The 21,600-nt window shown below is 40.4% G+C and overlaps 1 long non-coding RNA gene across 1 annotated transcript; it reads left to right on the forward strand.

Annotated features, from left to right (window-relative positions):
- Positions 1 to 5: 5 nt before the first annotated feature.
- Positions 6 to 20,691, forward strand: LOC130542366 (uncharacterized). Its single transcript, XR_008956865.1, has 3 exons — positions 6 to 497; positions 17,787 to 17,945; positions 20,576 to 20,691. It is a non-coding gene; the product is annotated as an uncharacterized LOC130542366 (long non-coding RNA).
- Positions 20,692 to 21,600: the final 909 nt, after the last annotated feature.

The raw sequence follows: 21,600 nt of genomic DNA on the forward strand, positions 1-21,600 counted from the left end.
CGCCAGAGCACAGCGGGCCGCGGCTCCCGGGGACCCCAGGAGGGCTGTTCCGTGGAGCTTCATTCACAAAAAAGGGCCCACAACCCTCCTCGGGGCCCGCAGACCGGGGCTTTTCATTGGTCGGTGAGGCGTGACGTCACGCAGACAGGGCCTTTCTACAGGCAGGTACCCGGTGACGCCATAAAGAAAAGTCTGAGTCGTTCCGCCAATCAAATATAAAAGTGTGCTCGCGACCCTCCGCCTGCCTCGAACTTTTGTTTTTTTGGTGTTCCTCCGGTGCCGAGACCCCAGGTCCCATCTTCCTTTAGGGAGTTACCGAAGCTTTACACAGCCCCACCCTAGTAACTTAACTCCGGTTCTTTGGCATGTGTATTTTTAAAAGTATTTCAGGATTTTCCTTGTAATCGCGCCAAGTGAAAAGGATTTTTGCCATGGCTGCTGGCTTGGAAAAAGAGTATGGACTGATTAAATCGTCCGCCGCTCGGCAGACTTTTAAGGTAAAGCTGATAACACAACTGACGAACTATTTAAATCACCTACACTCTTTATCGATTTATGGTATGCCCAGCATTCAGAAAGCCTAAGCCAGGGCTTCCTAGGGGGTCGATAAACCTACTGTGGAAGCACGAGATACCGCACGGTTTGTCTCGTGGTTCCTCTTGGAATCCAGTACCCGCATTTAACTCAGTAATTTTATGCATCAGTTGCTGAGTTTTTCTTACCAAAAGTGTCGACAGATCCAATAATTGAAGTACTGAAGCAAGTGGCGAGTTTAATCCTTGAACTTTCATCTTGCAAACTGGAGTCGTAGCTGTTTCGTCTGGGTTAAAAGAATGCCTGATATTTCTGGAACTTAACCAAAACTGTCATTTTGGAGGGACTTTAAACAAATTTGCATGGTAGCATCTAAGAAGGTGAATAGATTGGAGGGCAATCTTTAGATTTCATAGCCCTGAATTTTATGTCTTGAAAGCTTTCCTAATTTTCCACCAGCATTTTAACGTTTTTTCCTGGAGTTCCACAATTACTGCCAACCTCCAGAAGAGAGAGATGAATTTGAGTCAGTCCCCCTAGAAGCTCTCAGAAATGCAAATTTTGATGGAGTACCTCCCGTGGGGGCTATTTGACCTCTATTGTTGAAGGCCTTTACCCTTTAGCGCTGCTAATTAAGGAGGAAAGGGGGCTGGGGAGAGAAGGTTCTGCGTCACTGACTCAGCTGAACAGTCTGGAGCTACAGATCAGCCACTTAGACCCGAAGCTTAGTAATCATGTTCTTACATCCCCTGTTTCCCCTAAGGAAATCAGTGAAGGCCTTAAATTAAAAATAGTCTACCTGTTTGTCTGCAGGGGCAGCAATGAAGCGAGAGAATTGGGAGCTTGTGGAATGCTATGCAAATGAATCTAAATTCAGCAGAAATCTATCCTCCCAGGTCCTCTGCTTTGACCGGAAATAGGAGGCCTTACTGGCCTTAGGGGCTCAGCAGTGGAAAGGCCACATTTTCCCAGACTATCTGGCATTTTGCAAAAGTAAGCCTTTTGTTTACTGCAGTATAATTGACAAAAAAAAGTTACATTAGGTTCAGGTATACAACATAATGATTTGATATTTGTATATATTGCAAAATGATCACCGCAGCAGGTCTAGTTAACATATGAGTAGGTCTTGTTTTGAATAGATATTACATGGGAATTGTCTTCTTGGATCCCTAGAATGAAAGATATTCAAATACCTCATGATATTCTACTTATTTGAGGGTGACTTAGCTAAATATCAAACTAAGACTGAAGTGCCAGGAAGTTCACTTACAGCAGTTCATTTTCTTCTTCAAACTTAAGTGTTGAGCCTGGAAATTCTAACAAAATGCCTATGATTCCAATAAAAGAGAAAAAAATACAAGTACAGATAATTACGTTGTTTAAGCATTTTCATGTTTTAGAAACAGAATTTTATGGTTTTTGTTAGTATAACATCGTTATGAGAGAAAATACATAATTACGGTTGGTAATTTTGCAGAAATGTCCCGCATTCTTGGGAATAGGAAGTCCATATGCTAAGTACACACAATGAAATTTTAAACCCTATTTATATTTTGTTTTTAGGTCGTGTTTAGTTAGTGGTAGAAAAGTGCTATTTCTTACTGATAATTTGTTTTTTGTGTGTTGCACTTGAGCAATTTGACTCTTCCTGATGTCTAATAAGCTGATCTCTAGGCTCCGAGAAATTGACCACAGGAAATGTAGTTTAGCTTGCTTGGTTGATTGGTTAGTTTGTTGTTCACTGTTTGACCACTGATCATAAAATTTTAGAGCTTGAAGGCACTTTACACAGTTATTTGGTCCAAGGCTGCCCCTTCACAGTGAGGACATGGGGACCCACAGAAGTGACAGGGGCAGGGCTGAAGTGAGAACCTAAACACTGTCTTCAGGAGTCTGGCTGTCTGGCTGTAGATTTTTTTTTGTAAGATTTTTTTTATTTATTTGTCAGAGAGAGGGAGAGAAAGAGAGAGAGCACAGGCAGGGGGAGCTGCAGGCAGAGGGAGAAGCAGGCTCCCTGCAGGGCAAGGAACCTGATGCAGGACTCAATCCCAGGACCCTGGGATCCTGACCTGAGCCAAAGGCAGTCGCTTAACCGATTGAGCCACCCAGGCATCCCATTACATTGTAGATTTTTAAAACAATATTCCTGAGGTTAATTTGGGGGTTTGGGGTTATGTACACTTCCTGCCACACAAACGACAGCAATATTTAAGATAATGGAATGCTGGGGTGGAAGGGGCCAGAGAATGGTGAGGATTCTGGTTATATTGACTCTTGAAATTAGAGAATGACTAAGAATGCTTTCACCCCAAAGCTAAGGCCTGTGCCTGGGGCACTGAGCAAGCAGCACCCAGCTCTCTCTCACTGCACTGTTTGAAAAAATGCTGACGCGCATTTGACTTATTGTCCGATGTTTAGTCTATCAGTAGAGTCACATTTAGTGACCTGGGAGAGGTGGCAGAGGGTGCTTGAGGGTCAGCACGCTCTCCTTGGCTAACGTCCTTGGCTAACGTCCTGCCGACTCTCAATGAGCGTACGTGGGCATCCTCCTCAGCAGCTGCTTAAATGCAGGGATAACTTTGTGATCGCGGCATTTTACCTCAGAGATTCCTGAATGAGGTATTTTTCTTTTTCTTTGTTTTTATCCCAAATGACCAAATAATGCATGAATGTGTGTGAAACATAAATAAAAAATATATATCTATATGCAGATATATACCAAAAAAGTTCTCCTTCACCCTCACACCCCAATCCTACCCTCAGAGAGAACCACCCTTAACAGTCTGTATCCAGGGGCGCCCGGGTGGCTCGGTTTTGGTTAAGCGTCTGCCTTTGGCTCAGGTCATGATCCCAGGTCTTCGGATTGAGCCCTGTGTTCCTTGGGCTCCCTGCTTAGTGGGGAGTCTGCGTCTCCCTCTTCCTCACCCTCTGCCCCTCTCCCCACTCGTGCTCTGGCTCTTACTTTCTCTCTCTCTCAAATAAATAAAATCTTAAAAAAAAGAAACAGTCTGTATTTAGATTTAAAAGATTTTTTTTAATATATTGTTTCATAGTGTGCATATTCTATGAAGTGGGTTTTTTTTTTTTTTTTACTTAATACTGCATCCTGAACAATTTTCCTTGTCAGTCCTTACAGCCAACTTCATTCACTCTAATGGCTGCATGGATTTCCCTTGGATGTTTTCCATAATTTATTTTCCTACGGATGGGCACTTAGGTTGTATTGGGTGGGGGGCACTATGACAAACAGTCCTGCGCTGAATATCCCAACATATGTGTATCCACAGGAGGTGGTATTGTTGGATCGAAGAGTATCCATTTTTCTAAATTTTGATGGACACCAACAATATTTTAGAGTACCTGTTTTTGTTCACCCTTGAGATCACTAGGTATAACCAATATTTTTAAGTTTGAGAATAAAAAGTAATAGCGTACTGTGATTTTCATTGCATTTCTCTGACCACTAGTAAAGCTGAGCATGTTACAAAGTGCTCATTATATTTTCTAAGAATCTTTTATTCATGTCATTTGCTCATTTCTCCATCTGTTTTCTTTTAGATTGGTGAGAGCTATTTATATATTATGGATATCAGTTCTTCAGTCTTTACTGATAATTACCTAATATTTGTTGTATTACTATATTCATGTTGCTTTAAAAGTTTTATGTGTTTTAATGTCTGATCAATTTTACAAGTCCTTTTTTTTAAGATTTTTTTTTTAAAGGTTTTATTTTTAAGTAATCTCTCCACCCAGTGTGGGGCTCGAACTCACAACCACGAGATCAAGAGTCACTAACTCCACTGACAGAGCCAGCCTGGCACCCCTTACCGGTCCTTTTTTAAGGTTTCTAAGTGTTGTGTCTTATTTTTCTCATCCCAATATTTTTAAAGTATCCTTTATTTTCTATTTCTTTTAGAGATGTTATTATGTTTAGCTCTTTAATCTACCTGGAATTTATTTGGAGGATATAGGATAAAGTAGGGATCTATCCTTTTCCCAACATTTTTTATCACATAACCCATCTTTTCCCCATTAATTTGAACTGCTACCCATATATATGTATAGTTCTTAAATATACTATGGCCTGATTCTAGTCTCTTTGCTTTTTGTCTAATCTTTTTATTAATATTAATTTTTTATTAATACTAGTCTATTCCTATGTCTCTGCATGCTGTTTAGATTACAGTAGCTTTTTAGTATGGTTTGGTGTCCAGTAGGATAAGTTCCTCCTTACTATTTGTCTTTCCTGGATGAGCTCAGAGCCTCACATGGGGCTCTAGGCAGGGCTTGACTGTGTGCTGCTTGGTGGACACAGCATCAGTAAAGTGTTAGAGCCAAAAATGTCTACCCAATCAAGTCTTGAGATCTGACTTCAGTTTACAGGATATATAGAGGGCGGGGGGGATAAGCTAAATGACTTATAAGAAAACAATCTAATGTGTGGACCTTTTACAAAGTCTGTCTCTTCAACAAGTAAATGTCATGGAAAAAAGGTCAAGTGGATGAGGAGACCTGTGGTAAGTGAAAAGAGCCTTAAGAGGCATAAAACCAGGGGCGCCTGGGTGGCTCAGTCGTTAAGCGTCTGCCTTCGGCTCAGGGCATGATCCCGGGAGTCCTGAGATCGAGCCCCGCATCAGGCTCCTCCGCTGGGAGCCTGCTTCTTCTTCTCCCACTCCCCCTGCTTGTGTTCCCTCTTTCACTGGCTGCCTCTACCTCTGTCAGATAAATAAATAAAATCTTTAAAAAAAAAAAAAAAGAGGCATAAAACCAAATTCAATGCATAGTCTCTGGTCTGAACAAATAACTGGTGACATTTGAATATGGACTGGGCATTATGTGATATTAGGGAAATATTGTTACTTGTTTGGGGTACGATAATAATAATGAAATTATGTATTAGAATGAACTTATTCTAGTGCTATGGACTGAATTGTACCCCTCCCCACTTCCCTGGCCCAATTCGTAGGTTGAAGTCATAATCTCCAATGTGATGGTGTTTCGGGGATGGACCTTTGGGAGGTAATTAGGTTTAGATGAGGTCAAGAGGATGTGGCCTTCATATTTTGATTATCACTCCTATATGATGTAGAAAAGAGAAAAGAGATAGTTCTCTCTCCACCATATGAGGACACAGCTAGAAGGTGGCCATCTGCAAGGCAGGAACAGAGTCCTCACCAGGAACCGAATCGGCCAGCACCTTGATTTTGGACTTTCCAGGCTCCAGAACTGTGAGAAATAAATGTCTGTTGTTTAAACCACCCAGTCCTGGGGCACCTGGCTGGCTCAGGCAGTGGAGCATGTGACTCTTGATCTCAGGGTAGTACGTTTGAGCCCCATGTTGGGTGTGGAGATTACTTAAAAATAAAATCTTAAAAACAAACGAACAAACAAAAAAACACACAGTCTATGATACTTCGTTATAGCAGCCCAAGCCAACTGCTAATGTCTATGAAAATTCATACCAGAGAATTTATGGATAAAATATTAGAGCATAACACTTTAAATGGTTCAGTAGACATATACTCTTCATCTCACTCTGTCTATCCATTTACCTATCTATCTACCTACCTATGAAACAACTATGGCAGGGCATTAAGAATTGTTGAATCCAGGAAAAGGAAATTGTTGAATCCAAGTAATGGTTATTTTTTCATTCTTTCTAGTTTTTTATGTTTGAAATTTTTCATAATCAAAGTCAGTTCTTCTCTATATTCTTACATATTTAAAGACTTTATTTTTAACTAATCTCTACACTCAACGTGGGATTCAAACTTACAACCCCAAGATCAAGAGATCACATGCTCTACCAACTGAGCCAGCTGGGTGCCCCTATACTCTCACATATTTTAAAATTCTTTCTGTGATTTTGCCTGGGGTAGTATTCAATTTCTAGATTAACTTAAAGAAAATTGACATAGTTACAATATTGAATTTCTTTAATAGGAATTTCTTTTTTTTTAATTTATTTAAGATAGCAGGAGCAGGGGGGAGGGGCAGAGGAAAGGGAGAAGCAGACTCCCCACTGAGCAGGGAGCATGATATGGGGTTCCATCCCCATCTGGATCCCAGCACTCCAGGATCATGACCCAAGCCAAAGGCAGACACCTAGCCTAACCGACTGAGCCACTCAGGCACCCCAGGAATTTCTTAAAATGTTGGTTTTCTTTAATTAAAGGAAAAGGTCTATCTTTGAATTTATTCAGCAAGTAAACCACGATAGGTTTATTATGAGCATGGCTTTGTGTATTGTTCTTTGATCCTGCCGTTGTTACTGGAAGAAGGTACAGCCTAAATCCATAGGAATGCAAACATTTTTCATTAAATGTAGACTTGTCAGCTTCTTTTGTTCACAAGGGAGATAGTATTTTAAATTACTATCCAGACTAATTTCAGTTCCTCCTCCTGGCTTCTTACAAGGCCCAGAGGCCTACTGGGGCAAAAGAAATTACACCTATTACTGCCTGACCAAAGCAAATCCACTACACCTGGGACACTTTCATTTACACCAAGGCCCAACAGAACTTTGAAATTAAGCTCTTTTCTTTATTTCAGTCTGGAGTTTGGGGCAGGGCAGTCTCTCATCACCTCATTTTGTAAGTGTCAAGGAGGCTCTACTAACCTTATGGTCACAGTCCGCTCTAGGGGCACCATAAGATTGTGATTTCAGCCACAGTAATTTCCTGCTGTATTTACTTCCAATGGGCTTTTAAAAAATTGAGATATAATTAACATTTAATAAAAGCAAAGATCTGGATGTTAGTTCAGTGAGTTTTAAAGTGATATACACCTGTGTAACCACCACCCAACACAAGATACAGAATCAGTGGTCCTTACGGAAATACCATCCAAGCAAACGTAAGCATGATTCCCTTTGCCAAGCCCGTATTCAGGCCATCCCCCTTGCCGTTCCAGTCCATTTGTCACCCTTCCCTTGTCCCTGCTTGCTGCCCTCCATCTCACCTCTGACCGCGCTTTGGCACCATACCTCAGCTTCTGAACCTTCCCTCCCACTCACCCTGACTGAATGGGACAGGCTCTCCTGGCTGGGGTCTTGGTCCTCTTCCTCAGACAGCACTGAGCTGCAAAATTTGCTGCAGACCCAATTGTCCTTGCATTTGGCCCTAGCTGCCGCCCCCACTCCACCAGACCTCCTCCCATCGGGGCTCAATAGAACTGAGCATGCCGCGGGTAGTAATCAGCAGAGATAATCACGTAATGGGAAGTAGCTAATAGCCTCCTTCACCTTCACTACACACGTTTGTCTTTCCAATTGTTGCAGGACAAGAAAGACATCCCTTGTCTGACTCTGCCCTTATCCACACAGTTAGAAGTAAATTAAAGGCATCAATTTCAAGTCACTTCGGTAGCTGTAGACGTGTAAAAGCAATTTATTCTTTGTCTCCTGTTGTGGCTGGGAGAGTATTCCCTGCAAAGACTTTGGAAGAGAACTAGCCACCAATTCCAATATATTGAGTGATTTTTCTGGTTTTTTTGTTACAAATTTTCTTGTCTATGAGGAGATCCTAGCCCAGTCTTGTTTCTCCCTCTCACCCACTATTTTCCACAGGAGTGGGGAGGACATTCTTATTTAGTGGGAGGTTTTTACTATCTTTTTTTACTTCTTCAATGATACCAGAGCACAAATGGACAAAATAAGTAGGATTCTCTATTAATTTCATTTTTTAAAGATTTATTTATTTATTTGAGGAGGGGAGGGAGAGTTTCAGGCCGACTCCGTGCAACGCAGGGCTTGATCTCATGACCCTGAGATCACGACCTAAGCCGAAACCAAGAGTCCTGTGCTTAACTGACTGCACCACCCAGGCGCCCCTAACTTCATTTTTAAATGCAGAATCAAGTGAGCAGTGAATTGTTTTATCCAAAGTTAGGGGCTATGCAAAAGACAAAAACAGAAAGCATAACCCATAAGATAGGCAGTCAGCTTCTAGAAATTGTCCATAAAAGTGAATTGTCATTTAATAATATTTATGGAAAGAAAAGCAAGTATGTTTTCACATTTAATGTATTAACTTAATCCTTTTAGCTTATGCACTACTAAATATTATATAAAAAAGAACATGTTTCTGACTTGAATCTAGCTCCAAAATAACAGTACAGTGTATTTAGAAGTGAAGACTTTGCAGATCAAACTTGTCCTGCGGCCAGCATGTGCATTTCCGGGACCATGCCCCACGCTGCTCCATAGTAAACTTTCAAAATGGCAAAAGTAATCATATCATTTTATCAACTATAATGTTCTAACAGCTCCCTGCCCCATTTAGAGAGTCCTGAATTTATCTTGTGGACCATCCTACACATTTCTATGAGAGTCCTCATTATTATTTTATTTTAGTTTGAAAATTTCAAACCTATAAGTTAATTTAGGGGGAAAAGCTTAGTATCTGAACCATTTGAGAGAATGTCGCAGACATCATGACCTCTACCTCCTAAGAACAGGGACATTTTCCTACATAACCATAATGTTATTGTCAAATTCAGGAAATTTAACATTCCTACAATAACAATTATCAAATATTTAGTCCATCTTCACAATTCACCAGTTGTCCTAATACTGTCCTTTTTAGCATTTTTTCCCCTGACCCAGCAATCAGTCCTTTTCCTAACAATCAGCCTGAGGATGTGCATTTTTGCAGTTTTCCGCCATGATGGTGCATTCTCGACTTACCAGGTTTGGAGGACCAGGATGACAGTTTGCCTTCTTCTGGGTGATTATGGACTTCGATCACTGGGTTGATTAAAGTGTTACCTGCCAGTTTTTTCCACTATAAAGGTGTAATTAATAATTTGTGGGGAGATACTTTAAGACCACAAACTTCCACCCAGTGATTTAGTACACGTTGATGATTCTGAATCAGTTGTTGCTATAATGGTACAGAGACTGGTGACTTTCTAGTTATGCTCTACATTTATTACTTGGCATTCTTTGGAAAGAGGAGCTTTTTAAAAATATATGTATGTACATATGTATATGTGCATATGGATGGGTGGATGGATTATGGATTATTCATTTCTTGTTTTCTCTAATGGGTTATAATCCCATAGTGTCATTATGTATATTGGTGTTCAAATTGTTCCAGATTTGACGAGTGGATGGCACTTCCTATTAGTTTCTGTGTCCTGTTGACATGTCCCCATCAATTTTTTAGTGTTTTCTTACTTTCTGGCACAAGATGTTCCAGGTTTAACTTGTCCTTTCCCTGCTCTTGCCTTCCTTCAGGAAGGTCTAGCTCTCTCCAGGGGGATCATGGTATTTAAAAAGGCCTCTGAGATCTGAGTCTGGCCTCATCTACAACTTCTGCGGTTCCTTCATTGCCTTGCGTGCTCAGCCACATACCCTCCCAGAGTCCCCAAAGTGCCGTGCTCCTCTATACTCTTGCACTCTCTGTGCCCTCTTTCTGGAGGCCCTAACCACCACTTTTCTGTGTGGCTAATTCTTACTCCTTTTCACAGCTATTCAAGTGTTAACTGACATGTGGTCTTCTCTGACCACCTTAGAATCCCACCCTGACCTGTGCTCCTGGCAGCACGAACTCTGTAACCCCCTCTCACATGGTAGGAAAGTACCATCTCATTGTTTTTGTTTTGTTTTTAAATAACATTTCTTTTTTTTTTTTTAAGTAATCTCTACACCCAGCGTGGAGGCTCAGACTCACAACCCTGAGATTAAGAGTCCCACGCTCTACCCATCTCGTTGTTTTAATTTACGTTTGCCCGATTACCCGCGTGAGCATATTTGCTGTGTGCGAAATAGAAAATAATACTGTTCAAGAGAACATGAGAAGTGGCATTATAAAGCAATGAGGTTGATATTCTTTTTTTTTTTTTTTTAAGATTTTATTTATTTATTTGACAGAGAGAGACAGCCAGTGAGAGAGGGAACACAGGCAGGGGGAGTGGGAGAGGAAGGAGCAGGCTCATAGTGGAGGAGCCTGATGTGGGGCTCGATCCCAGAACGCCGGGATCACGCCCTGAGCCAAAGGCAGACACTTAACCACTGAGCCACCCAGGCGCCCCGAGGTTGATATTCTTTGCTGCACTGCGTTTTTAGTTGAGTCTTCTGTAAGTATCAACTACGTAGAGAAGGTTGTAATACATTGACAATTTGATTATTACTTATAAAAATAACTATTTATTAAATAGATAACACATCCACCTGGCTCAAATGTCAGTATTTTTGTATCCAGGTATAGTCAACGCATATACAAGCTCACATCTGTTATCATGTACTCTGTGAGTAGTTCACTTGTGTATCTTAAAACAAAATGACAGAAGCAAATTTACAGAATGAATTTTATGATTTTTAATGGAGATGTGTGTGATTACACTGTAGCATACAGATTCTAAGTCAGTATCAGAGTAATTTCTCAACGGGGTGCCTGCGTGGCCTGGGTGGCCTGGGTGGCATCGGGCTTTCTGCTCAGCAGAGACTCTGCTTCTCCCTCCTCCTCTGCCCCTCCCCTTGCTCCTTCTGTCTCACTCACTCTGCCTCGCAAACAAAATCTTTAAAAAAAAGAATAACATTAATAAATGAATATGTTTTCTTTCCTTAAAAAAGTAGCAGAAAGATGCTTAAATTATTTCTGTTTAGTCACAGGTCTCTTTGCCAGAATGGTTCTAGTACTGTATTTTATTTTCCTAATTACACAACATACATAGATCATTGTTTCCAATATAGTTTTTTATTGAGGTATAATTGATATGCATTATATTAGTTTCAGGTGTACAATATAATGATTTGATATTTGTATATATTACAGAATGGTCACCACTATAAGTCCAGTTAACATCTGTCACCATACATAGTTACAAAATTTGTTTTTCTTAGTTTTTTTTTAACCTTTTTTTTAAGATTTTATTAATTTATTTGATAGAGTGAGAGAATGAGAGAGAAGAGAGAGCACAAACAGGTGGAAGGGCAGAGGAAGAAGGAGAAGCAGACTGACTCTCCTCTGAGCTGGGAGCCTGATGTGGGGCTCGATCCCAGGACCCCAGGGTCATGACCTGAGCCAAAGGCAGATGCTTCACCGACTGAGCCACCCAGGCGCCCCTAAAATTTGTTTTTGTCCTAATGAGAATTTTCAAGATCCACTCTCAGCTACTGTCAAATATGCAGTAAGGCGGGTGCCTGGGTGGCTCAATTGGTTAAGCGGTAACTCCTGATTGCTGTTTGGGTCATGATCTCAGGGCTGTGAGATGGAGAATCAAGCTCCATGTGGAGCCCCACCTCCAGCCCTTTGTTGGGCTCTGTACTGGGCGTGGAGCCTGTGATTCTTTTTCTCCTTCTGTCCCTCCCCCTTCTCTTGCCCCCTCTCTAAAAGAAATACGTAGTAAGGTATTAAAGATTTTATTTATTAATTATTTTAGAGCGAGAGGGTGCGGGGGGGGGGGCGGGTAGGGAAGGGTGGAGTGAGAGGCAGAGGGAGAGGGACAAGCAGACTCCACACTGAGCATGGAACCGAGGTGGGGCTCGGTCCCCTGACCAAGATCATGCCCTGAGCCGAAATCAAGAGTCAGGAAAGTATTATTAACTAGAGTCATCAAGCTGGACATTACATTCCCATGACTTATTTATTTTCAAACTGGAAATTGCACTTTTTGAGCCACTTCACCCATTTTGCCTACCCATGCCACAGGCAACCGCCTACTCTCTGTATTCATGACCTTGGTTTTGTTTTGTTTTTAGATTCTACATATAAGTGAGAGAATGCAGTATTTATCTTTTTTTTTATCTAACCGATTTCACTTAGTATAATGCCTCCAAGGTCCATCCATATTAACAGCAAAGGGCAAGATTTCATTCCTTTTATGGCTACATAAGGTCCCATCGTGTGTGTGCATGTATGTGTACGCACGCACACACACGCGCACGCACACGCTCGCACACGCGCACGCTCGCGCACGCATGCATTTGCTTTATCCATTCATCCTCTGATGGTGGACACTTAGTTTGCTTCCTTGTCTTAACTGTTGTAATAATGCTGCAGTGTGCACAAAGGTGCAGATATCTTTTTGTGTTTTCATTTTTTTTTTTTTTTTTGGGTAAATATTCGGAAGTGCAATCGCTGGATCTTATTGTAGCTCTACTTTCAATTCTTTGAAGAACCTCCATATTCCATACTGTTTTCCAGAGTGGCCGCACCAGTTACATTCTCACCAGCAGTACTGGAGAGTTGCCTTTTCTCCACATCCTTGCCAACACTTGTTCTTTCTTGTCTGTTTTATTTTAGCCGTCCTGACGGTGTGAGGTGATGCCTCATTGTGGCTTTGATCTGCATCTCCCTGATGATCAGGGATACTGAGCATCTCTTCATGTACCTGTTGTCCATCTGTTTGTCTTCTTTGGAAAAATGTCTCCAGTATATTTTTTATTATTATTTTTCAATTTCGTCTTTTAAGTAATCTCTACATCGAACGTGGGGTTCGAACTTACAACCTTGAGATCAAGAGTCATATGCTCTACCAACGAACCAGCCAGGTGTCCCTCTAATACTTTTTTGTTTTTTTGCTTGTTTGTTTTAGTATTAGTTTCAGGGGTAGAATTTAGTGATTCATCACTTGTATATCACGCCCAGTGCTCATTATAACAAGTGCCCTTCTTAATGCCCATCACCCATTTACCCCATCCCCCTACCCACCTCCTCTCCCCCAACCCTCAGTTTGTTCTGTAGTTAAGAATGTCTTACGGTTTGCCTCCCTCTCTGTTTTTATCTTATTTTGTTTTTCCTTCCCTTCCCCTATGTTCATCTGTTGTTTCTTAAATTCCACATATGAGTGAGATCATATGATGTCTTTCTCTAACTGACTTATTTCACTTAGCGTTATACTCTCTAGCTCCATTCATGTTGTTGCAAATGGCAAGATTTCATACTTTTGATGGCTGAGTAATACTCCATTCATCAGTCAATGGACATTTGGGCTCTTTCCATATTTCGGCTATTGTGGACATTGTTGCTATAAACATCGGGGTGCATGTGCCCCTTCAAATCACTATTTTTGTAGCCTTTGGATAAATATCTAGTAGTGCAATTGCTGGGTTGTAGGGTAGTTCCATTTTTAATGTTTTGAGGAACCTCCATACTGTTTTCCAGAGTGGCTGCACCAGTTTGCATTCCCACCAACAGCGTAAGAGGATTCCCCTTTCTCTGCATCCTTGCCAACATCTGTTGTTTCCTGAGTTGTTAATCCTCCACTACATTTTTGAAAGCATTTTCTTTTGCTTTGTTTTCCTTTTGTGTGGCACACAGCATTAATTCACAGGAGGCCCTCATACTTGCCCATACAGACACGAGCAACAAAATATCAAAATAGGAGCTTTCAGTCTAGAAAAATGGAGAGGAAAGTGTCCTGGTTTAAGCACAAACAATGATCAGTGTTTGTGCTTCTGAGAGATGTATGCATGTTCTTGGAATTATGAAGCTATTCTTTATTTACATCAAGTTAGTAAATGCATTCATATGTGGCATTTTAAGTCTTTAGGAGTCAAAGTCTGGAAATGTCAGTGATTACAGGCTGCTCTTAGAGTAAAGTTAAATAACAGAGCTGGAATGATTTCTAAAGAAATCTTAAAAATACTCTGAGTGCTTACCTATTTTTAAAAATGGCATATAAGAAGATTGGCGTAATATTAAAACTAATTTTCCAGAAACAAGTTTTACTTCCATAAGAGCTTTGATCAAATACCTCATCATGATGAATAAGGCTAATTACACTTGTGGTTCTTGTGAGCTGTTTTTAAAACTTCATGTGCAAACCTCTGAGTGCTCCAGTCTCCTGCCTTCCCCCCCAGACCTTCAAATCACTGTGAGGTTTTCTGCACCTGCAGAGGGTCGTTTATCATTTACTACCCTATTCTGTTAGCTGCTCTGATACTCCTCCTGCCTTCCCTAAATATATTCTGAATGATTAAAGCCCAAGATTCTGCTGTGTCTGTCCTTTAAATCTCCCATAATACCTAACACATAATCGGCCCTGGAAAACATCTTTTCCCTGATTATCAGACCACATCACTGTAAGGCAGTGCTGCGGCACGGATCCCAAACAAGAAAGACACCCTGTGTTGCTGTTCTGGGTGGGGACTGAATGTACAGCTTAGTAGACCTACGGGCTTTAAAGGTGTAGAAATTGCTTTTCCACTTTCCGTGTATAAATGTAAAACTCTCAGGGCGCCTGGGTGGCTCAGTCGGTTAAGCATCTGCCTTTGGCTCAGGCCATAATCCCACAGTCCTGGGATTGAGCTTGGAGGTGGCTCCCTGCTCAATGGAAGGCCTGTTTCTCCCTCTCCCTCTGCCATTCCCCCCTCCCATTGCCCCCCACTCGTGCTCGCGCGCGGTCTCTCTCTCTCTCTCGCTATCGTTCTCTCTCAAATAAAATCTTTAAAAAAAAAAAAGTAAAACTGTGGACTGCCCTCTCTTTCAGCATTTATGCTGTAACGGCAATTATTGGACAATAAGGTATATCCCAATTAATACATCTACAAAACAGGCTACCATATATTTGTATGTGTGTGTATGTGTGCATATGTGTACACAGAGACATATATATTCTATTTTCAAGTACTGTGCACCATGTAAGAATACAGAAGGTACTGGGGCGCCTGTGTGGCTCAGTCAGTTAAGCTGCAGCCTTTGGCTCAGGTCATGTGGGATCAAGCCCCATGGTGGGCTCCGTGCTCCGTGGAGAGTCTGCTTTTCCCTCTCCCTCTGTCCCTCACCCCCTGCTCGTGCTCTCTCTCTCTCCCTCAAATAAATAAATAGAATCTTTAAAAAAAGAAAAGAATACAAAAGGTACAAAGAATGATGCAACAGATACCCATGTACCCAACTACACCACTTAAGAAATGGAAGTTTTGCCAACCCGGCCAAATCCCCTTTCTGCGCATTCTAATCACCGCCACCTTCTTTCCCCCAAAGATATTCATTCTCCCTAATTTGCTATTTATCACTGCCTTGCATTTCTTTAAAACTGTAAGACGTATGTAGGCATCCTTAAGAGTGTGTACTTCTTAAAACTTTACTCCATAATTAATTCATCTACTCTCCTGGTAATAGACATTTAGGGTGTCTCCAGTTTATAGCTGTGACAAACAATGTTGTGGATATTTTTGTGCTTTTCATCTGCTTTATATAAGACTGACTCTAGAGCTTTACCTGTTTTCCATTTTACTAGGTATTGCTAAATTGCTCTGTACATCGTTTCTCCAGTGTACGTTCTGTCCGTGTGAGAATACGTGACTCTCTCCTCAACACTTGGTATTGTCATACTTTTTATTTTTTGCCAAACTCCTGAGCATAAATTCGTATATTACTGTGGATTTAATTTGCAAGTCCTTAATTACTAGTGAAGGTGGACATTTTTTCATATGTTTATTAGCCATTTATGAGATCTTTCCCTATGAATTTGTAGTTGTGTACTGAAGAACATGGTCCCCCCAGAAGATGTCTGGACTTGGCCCTTAGCTTTTTAGAGATAATCTCTAAACCCTTGGAATGTCACTCTGGATAGGAGTGGCTTTGCCTGAGGTCATGCCAGACAGACTAGTGATATTGTGATTTGAAAAATAGTGGTTTACAAATATTACACTAATGTATTTGTCTCTTTCTGTGGATAAGTAAATATCCCAGCACCACTTATTAATTAATGCTCTATCCTTTTTCCAGCTGTCTGAAGCATATGTCAGGTATCTGTATGTGTTTGTCTGTTTCTGAGCGTCCTATTCTGCCCCGTTCCTCTCTCTCTGTATATATATATATGCGCCCTGCCAGCGTCATACCATCTTAATTGCTGTGGCTTTATTCTTCGGTTTGATTTCTCATAGAACCGCTACCTCTTGCCTTTTGTTCTTCAGGAATGTCTTAGCTTTTGCTCTTCTACATAAATTTTAGAACAAGCGTTCAAGTTCCAGTGAAAAACTTGGTAAGGATTCTATTAGGAATCCGTAGATCAATTTCGGAAAAGCTAACATTTTTAGGATACTGAGAATTCTTCCCATGAATACATTATCTCTGCATTTATCTAATCTTTTAAACATTTCTTTAATAAAGATATATAATATTCTTTTTTTTTTTTCAAGATTTTATTTATTTGGCAGAGAGAAGGAGACACGGACACAAGCAGGGAGTGTGGGAGAGGGGAGAAGCAGGCTTCCTGCTGAGCAGGGAGCCAGTGCAGGGCTCATCCCAGGATCCCAGGATCAGGACCCCAGGCGAAGGCAGACGCTTAATGACTGAGCCACCTAGGCACCCCAGAGATATATAATTTTCTTATAAAGGGTTAATATGTTAGATTTATTCATGGGTGCCTTATAAGTTTTATTGTTCTCATAAATGATTTTAAAATCAGGTTTCCTGTTTACTAAGGGTTTATAGTAATGCAAACCAATTTTGAATATTGCTCTTATATCCAGCAACTTATCTTATTAATTCTAAGAATCTGTCTTTAGATTCTTTTTGGTTTTCTATGTAGACAATCATGGCATATATGATAAAGGAGAGTTTTAGTTCTTCTTTTCTAAATCTTATACCTTTTGTTTGTTTTGTTGTGGTTTTGCACTGGCTAGGACTCCTATAATGTTAAAAACTAGCAGTAATAGCGGGCACTCTTATCATATTCCTTTTTATAAAGAAATAGTTACAATATTTTTCCATTAAATATGATAAATGTTGAAGGTTTTTGGCAGACAGCTTTGATCAGATTAAGGAAATTTCCTTTAATTCCTGGATTGCTTAAGGTTTAAGTATAAACAGATGCTAAATTTTATGTTTTTTCTGCTTCTTTGAAATAACTATACACATATTTTTCCTTCCTTAAATGTGTTAGTTATTTTAATTATTTTAAATTATTACTGTATTATTATTTTAATTTTTACTGTAAAACCAAATTCACATTTCAGGGATAAGCCCTATTTACTTTATTGTGGTAAATTAAATATTTTATTAATGTTTGATTCTGTTTGCGGATATACAATTTAGGAATTTTCCACTTATTTATGGGAGAGTCCAACTTATAATTTTCCGTTCTTATCTTAGTCTGATTGAAGTAAAACAAGGTAAAATTAGCCTCATTTTCTCTTCTTAGAAAGTTTAGATAAGATTGGAAGTATCTTTACTTCCTTAAAAATTTGGTTAAAAAAATTGGTAGAATTCAAATTCTTGTAAAACCTTCTTGATCTGCTATTTTCTTTGTGGGAAGGAACTACTGATTTTCTTCTTTTTTTTTTTCTTTTCATAAAGGTTTTACTTCTAAGTAATCTCTACAACCAACGTGGGGCTCGAACTCACAACCCCAAGGTCAAGAGTCACGTGCTCTGCAGACTGAGCCAGCCAGGTGCCCCTGGATCTGCTGATTTTCAACTGCTGATTCAATTTTTAAATGGTTCTGAGGCTATATAGGTATTGTACTTCTTGACTTTTGAAAAGTTATTTAAATAAAACATTTTCTCTGAATTTCAAATTTATTAGCATAAGGTGTTCAGAATGTTTTTATATTTTAATCTCTGCTTTCTGTCCCTTTATTTCTAATATTTGTGCTTTCTTTTTTCCCTCATCAGTTTTGCCACAGGTTTGTCTACTTTATTATCAAATTTAGCCTGTGGAATTATCCCATTATTTCTCAGTCTTCTAGTTAATTAATTGACTTCTTTTCTTAGCTCCTTTCATTTTTTCATATGGGGTTAGTTTGCTGGTTCTTAACACTGAACACTTAGTCAATTAATTTCCAGCCCTCTTTTCTTTTCTAATATGAGAGTTTAAGGGTATAAGTTTACATTAAAATACCATTCTTGAAGAACTCCACAAAGTATTGTCATTATTCAGTTCTGACTAATTCTTCACACCCATGGCATTTTCTTTGTCCCATGAATTTTTAGTGTTTTCTTTTTTTTAATTAAAAATGTCTATAGGGGCGCCTGGGTGGCGCAGCGACTAAGCGTCTGCCTTCGGCTCAGGGCGTGATCCTGGCGTTCTGGGATCGAGCCCCACATCAGGCTCTTCCACTATGAGCCTGCTTCTTCCTCTCCCACTCCCCCTGCTTGTGTTCCCTCTCTCACTGGCTGTCTCTATCTCTGTCAAATAAATAAATAAAATCTTTAAAAAAAAAATGTCTATAGACTTTTTCTGGTTTTGGTATTGATTTCTGATACAGTTGCATTGTGATACAAAACATGGTCTGTTTAAACATGAGTTTTTGAAATTGAGCTATACTTAAAGGATACTATGTGGTTAATGTTTCATATGTTCTTGAGAAAGGATAGATTTTTTAACAATAAGTTTTACATTTGTTCATTAAACCAAGTTTATTATTTGCATTGTTCAACTGTTCTTTTTTTAAAAGATTTTATTTATTTTTGTAAGAGAGAGAGCAAGCACGCATGCACTTGAGGTGGAGGGGCAGAGGGAGAAGCAGACTCCCTGCTGAGCAGGGAGCCTGATGTGGGACTCTAGACCAGGACCCTGGGATGACTTTAGCCAAAGGCAGATGCTTAACTGACTGGGCCACCCAGGTGCCCTATTCTTTATTACTATTTTATTTATTTGCTTTATCCATCAATGAAGATTATCACTAAGGTGGCTACATAATTTATGGTCCAAACAGAATATCTGAGAGTGAAAGAAGTGTGAAAATATTTGTGATTATTTTTTTAAGGTTTTTTTTTCATTGGCAAAATACACTGATATATAATGGGCATTCTGTTTAATATGCATGGATACTTAGTAAAGATGGGGAAGGAAAGGAAAATAGAGGGAGATAGTGTTTGCAGTTTACCAGTGAATACTCATTCCAGGATTTTACCAAAAGGGCAAAACCAAGGCAATCCAGAGAAGAACAGTGAACAGAATGACGTGCTGTCGTGACCATTTTAGAATTTTTTCTGTGAACCATTTCAGACACTTCTGGCCCAAAAGTTGAAAGTCTGAGAAGAGTGACCTTACCTGGCATGCTTATTAATTGCTTGAGGAAGGCAGCATGGAACCCTGAAGGCGTCTAAGAATATTTCCCAATCAGGTCTACAGTCATTCTCCACATCCAGCCACCTACCAGTTCCCACTACACAGTCTCTAAGACTCTCTTACACCTGCACTGTTGCCCCCTGTAGACAGCTGCTTCCTGATTCAGGCCTGTGCCATCCGTCCCACTGGGGCCCCCGCAGTGGCCTCTGAGCCTGTGCCCCTCCTCACTCACTGCTCCCCACACCTGCCAGGTTAACCCCCTGGAGCTACATCTGTCCCATGTCATTCCATCCTGAAAGGCTCCTGATTTCTTTCTGACCACATCACATCCAGAGCTCCGTCAGGTGTGCACGGCCCTCTGTCATTTCTTCCTGCCTCTCCACTCAGTCTTTATGTGCCAGCCACAGCCTCTCGGGGGGTGCTTCTCCTTGCTATGTGACTTCTGTGACAGACTGTGGCCTGCACAGCAAGACACCATCATCTTTTCGGGATTCCCTGCAGCTTCTTTTGCTCTCCCCAGCTAGATTATAGCTCCTGAAAGACAGGAACCATTTTTATGTTAGACTGTGTCTTCCAAACACCCAGCATAGTGCTGAGTGCAGAAAGCAGTCTCACTTATTAATAATAAGAGGTGTGACCTATGAAATTTGTCTTCTACATGTTTAAAAATTGGTAAATGTCAAAACTACAGTTATCACTTCACACCCATTAGAATGGCTATTTTTTTTTTAAGGATTTTATTTATTTGACAGAGACAGAGACAGCCAGCGAGAGAGGGAACACAAGCAGGGGGAGTGGGAGAGGAAGAAGCAGGCTCCCAGCAGAGGAGCCTGATGTGGGGCTCGATCCCAGGACTCCGGGATCATGCCCTGGGCCGAAGGCAGATGCTCAATGACTGAGCCACCCAGGTGCCCCAAGTCTTTGTCCCTCTTGAAAGAAGTTGGCCTTTTTTTTTTTTTATTGTTTGGAATAACTGGCTTATTGTTTCATTGATTTTTTCTATTGTTTTCCTATTTTAAATGTCATTGCTATTTGCTCTTATCTTTATTATTCTTTTCCTTCTGTTTCTGTAGGCTGATTTTACTCTTCCTTTTCCAGTTTCTAGAGGTAAGAATTTAATTATTTATTTTAGGGCTTACCTTTTTTCAAATTTGAGCATTTTGTTTTTCAGTTGTATTGCTAATTTTATTTTGAGATCCAATTATACATTTTTTTTTTAAGATTTTATTTATTTATTTGACAGAGACAGCCAGCAAGAGAGGGAACACAAGCAGGGGGAGTGGGAGAGGGAGAAGCAGGCTCCCAGCGGAGGAGCCTGATGTGGGGCTCGATCCCAGAACGCCGGGATCACGCCCTGAGTTGAAGGCAGATGCTTAATGACTGTGCCACCCAGGAGCCCCATAGAATGGCTATTATAAAAAAAAAATAGGGGCACCTGGCTGGCTCAGTAGAGCATGCAACTCTTGATCTCTGAGTTGTGAGTTCGAGCCCCATGTTGGATGTAGAGATTACTTAAAATAAATAACAAACTAAATAAACATCTAAAAAAAATAGAAACAAGTTGGTGAGGATATAGAGAAATTGGAACCCTTGTACATTGCTGGCAGGACATAAAATGGTGCAGCTGCTATGGGAAACAAACAGTATGGTGGTTCCTTAAACACAGAATGCCCGTATTATCCAGCATTCCACTCCTGGGTATATACACAAAAGAACTGAAAACAGGGACTCAAACGGTATTTGCACACGAAGGTTGACAGCAGTATTATTCACAATAGCCCAAAGGTAGAAATAACCTAAATGTCTGTTGAGGGAATGAATGGATAAATAAAATGTGTATACATACAATGGAATATAATTTAGCCTTAAAAAGGAATGAGATTCTGGTACATGCTACAACACGGATGAACCTTGAAGACTTCATGCTAAGTGAAATCACACAGACATAAAGGGATAAATATTATATGACTCTACTTATATGAGGTTCCTAGAGTCATCAAATTATACAGTCAGAAAGTTGGAACAGTGATTACCAGGGGCTATGGGGAGGGAGCAATGAGAGGTATTATTTAATGGGTACAGAGTTTCGGTAAGACAT

Source organism: Ursus arctos, unplaced genomic scaffold (assembly GCF_023065955.2).
Source record: "Ursus arctos isolate Adak ecotype North America unplaced genomic scaffold, UrsArc2.0 scaffold_33, whole genome shotgun sequence".
Classification (NCBI taxonomy): domain Eukaryota; kingdom Metazoa; phylum Chordata; class Mammalia; order Carnivora; family Ursidae; genus Ursus; species Ursus arctos.